The 3,834-nt window shown below is 32.5% G+C and overlaps 1 pseudogene; it reads left to right on the top strand.

Annotated features, from left to right (window-relative positions):
• The first annotated feature begins 1,942 nt into the window (after positions 1-1,942).
• On the top strand, positions 1,943-2,487 carry LOC102892857 (annotated as a pseudogene).
• Positions 2,488-3,834: the final 1,347 nt, after the last annotated feature.

The following is a 3,834-nucleotide window of genomic DNA, read 5'->3' as shown; positions in this document are numbered from 1 at the left end:
ATTACAAAATAAGAAAATTATAGGTCGATATCTCTGATAAACATAGATGTAAAAATCCTCAGCAAAATATTAGCAAACCAAATTCAACAATACATTAAAAAGATCATAAACCATCATCAATTGAGATTTATTCTTGTGATGCAAGTTTGGTTCAATATCCATAGAACAATTAACATGATACACCACATAAACAAAATGAAGGATAAAACTCATATGATTATATCAACAGAAGGAGAAAAAGCATTTGACAGAATCCAACATCCATTTATGATAAAAATCCTCAGCAAATTGAAAATTGAGGAACATACCTCAACATAATAAAGGCCAGAAATGACAAACCCACAGCAAACATCATACTCAATGGAGAAAAGCTAAAAGCCTTTTTCTTAAGACTGGGAACATGACAAAGATGTCCATTTCACCACTTTTATTCAACATAGTATTAAAAGTAATAATACTATCACCCAAGAAAGAGAAATAAAGGGCATCCAAACTGGAAAGAAATAAGTAAAACTGTTATTATCTGCAGATGAAATAATATTCTACATAGAGATCCCTAAAAATGCAACCAAAAAACAAAACCCCTTAGAACTGATAAATGAATTCAGTAAAGTAGCAGAATGCAAAATTAATATTCAGAAATTGATTACATTTCTATATACCAATAATGAATTATCAGAAAAAGAAAGTAAGAAAAAATTTCATTTATAATTGCATCAAAAAAAAAAAATCTAAGTTTAAATTTAACCAAGGAGGCAAAAGACTTATACTCAAAAATTATAATACATCGAAGAAAGAAATTGAAGAAAATACAAATAAATGAGAGCATATACTATGCTCATAAATAGGAATAATTAATATTGTTATAATGTCCATAATACTCAGCAATCTATAGATTCAACACAATTCCTATCAAAATACCAATGGCATTTTTCAGAGAACTAGAACAAATAATCCTAAAATTTATATGGAGCCGCAAACAACCCCAAATACCCAAAGCAATCTTGAGAGAAGAACAAAGTTGGTTGTATCACAACACTTGATATTAAATTATACTCAAAGGCTATAGTAATCAAAACAACATGGTACTGGCATAAAAACAGACACATGGATCAATGGAATAGAATAGAGAGCCCAGAAATAAACACATACCTATATGGTCAATTAAGCTATGATGAAGGAGGCAAGAATATACAATAGGGTAAAGATCGTCTATTCAATAAGTGATGCTGGGAAAACTGGACAAATACATACCAAAACAATGAAACAGGACCACCTTCTTACACCATATATAAGAATAGACTCAAAATGGATTAAAGACTTAAATGTAAGACCCTAAACCATAAAACTTCTAGAAGTAAACAAAGGCAGTAAACTCTCTGACATTGCTCTTGGTAATACTTTTTCTGATATACCACCTCAGTCAAGGGAAACAAAAGAAAAAATAAGCAAATGGGACTACATCAAACTAAAAAGTGTTTGCCCAGCAAAGGAAACAATCAACAAATTGAAAATTCAGCCTACTAAGTAGGAGAAGATATTTGCCAATGATACATCTACTAAGGAGTTAATATCAAAAATCTATAAAGAACTCATATAACTTAACACCAAAAAATTCACAATCCAATTAAAAAATTGGCAGAGGACCTGAATAGATATATCTGCAAATAAGACATACAGATTATCAATTGACATATGAAAAGATCTGAATGTCATTAATCATCAGAGAAATGCAAATTGAAATTACAATGAGATATTACCTCACACCTGTCAGAATGGCTATCATTAATGAACAAGTGTTGGAAGGGGTGTGGAGAAAGGGAACCCTTGTTCACTGTTTTGGAATTGCAAATTAGTGCTGTCACTATGGAAAAGAGTATGGAGTTTCCTCAAAAATTAAAAATAGGCTCTTTCCTTAAGCGGTCTGAAGTGACCTCTGAAAATGGTTCAGTATTTACTTGACCCAGAAAACCCCACAAAATTATGCAAATTAAGAAGTTCAAATCTTTGTGTTTACTTTAAGAACACTCAGGTCATCCAGGGTATGCATATTCAAAAAGCCACCAAATATCTGAAGGATGTCACTTTACAGCAGCAATGTGTGCCAATCTGTCGTTACAGTAGGGGAGTTGGTACATGTGACCAGGCCAAACAGTGGGAGTGGATGCAGGGTTGGTGGCCTAAAAAGAGTCCTGAATTTTTGCTGCATATGCTTAAAAATGCAGGGAGTGATGTTGAAATTAAGGGTTTAGATGTAGATTCTCTGGTCATTGAGCCCATTCAGGTGAACAAAGCTCCCAAGACGCGACACAGAACTTACATGAGCTCTCCTTGCCACACTGAGATGATCCTTACTGAAAAAGAGCAGATTGTTCCTAAACCAGAAGAGGAGGTTGCACAGAAGAAAAAGAAATCCCAGAAGAAACTGAAGAAACAAAAACTTGTGGCCCGGGAGTAAATTTAGCATCAAATAAATGCTAATAAAGTAAAAAATAAAATAAAATAAAATAAAAATAGGACTATTATATGACTCAACAATTCTATCTGGATATTTATCTGAAGAAATCCAAAATACTAATTTGAAAAGATATATGCACCCCTATTTTCATTGCAGCATTATTTACAATAGCCAAGATATGGCAGCAACCTAAGTACCTATGAATAGGTTATTGGAAAGAAAAAGAGGTACATACATACAATGGAATATTACTTAGCCATACAAAAGAATGAAATATTACCATTTGAGACAACATGGGTGGACCAGGAAGGTATTTTGCTAAGTGGAAAAAGTCAGACAGAGAGTGAAAAATATCATATGATCTCACTTACATGTTGAATCTAAAGAAAAACAAACAAAGAAACAAAACAGAAACAGACTTATATATGCTTATTGAGTACAAGCTGATGGTTGCCAGATGGAAGAGGGTATGGGGGAATGGAGTGAAAAAGGTGAAAGGATTAAGAAATTGGTAATTATGAAATAGTCATGGGGATATAAAGTACAACATAGGGGAGATAGTCATTAATATGATAATAACTATGTATAGTTCCAGGCATATATTAGACTAGCCAGGGGCATTAGTTCAAAAATTATACAGATGTCTAACCACTATGCTGTACACCTGAAACTAATATAGAATAATATTAAATGTCAACTATATTTAAAAATAAAAAAAAGGAGAGAAACGATGTAGAGGAATAAGAGGTTCAAACTTCCAGGTATAAAACAGATAGGTCATGGGGATGTGGTTTACAGCATAGGGAATGTAGTTAATACTATTGAGATAGCATTGTATGGTGTCAGATGGTTGCTGAACTTACTATGGGGATCATTTCTTAAGGTATATTAATGTTGAATAACTATGGTGTATACTTGAAACTAATAGAATATTGTATGTAAACTATATTTTAACAAAACTCTTTAAAAAATAAAATTAATAGAATTTCCTTTTATGTAACAGTCTTTGTATTCATGAAACCTATGTCTACTTTTAGGTGGCAGACAATGATCCTTTAAGTGTTTATCTCCTGGGAGCTCACTGTGAAAGGAAGCAGTTACCTATTTGGCATTTTCTTGAAGAGATCCTATCAAACCTTGGTAACAGTGTAAGATATCTTCTTTCTATATCAGCTCATAAGTTCTTCTATCTAACTTAAGTACAACTTAAAGGCATTATGATGCATGAAGGAATGTAAAAACTGAAAAAGCTAGGGAAGCAGGAAGAATCAGGTAGTCGTCTTGAGTTTCTCATAGCCTTGACTATTTGTTTAATTTGCAAATCATTGTTTACCCCGTATAATATACATTAGAAGTTTTCATTTATTTTATACTGT

Source organism: Pteropus alecto, unplaced genomic scaffold (assembly GCF_000325575.1).
Source record: "Pteropus alecto unplaced genomic scaffold, ASM32557v1 scaffold75, whole genome shotgun sequence".
Lineage (NCBI taxonomy): Eukaryota > Metazoa > Chordata > Mammalia > Chiroptera > Pteropodidae > Pteropus > Pteropus alecto.
The sequence above is the reverse complement of the archived record's forward strand: the minus strand, read 5'-3'. Positions and strand labels throughout refer to the sequence as shown.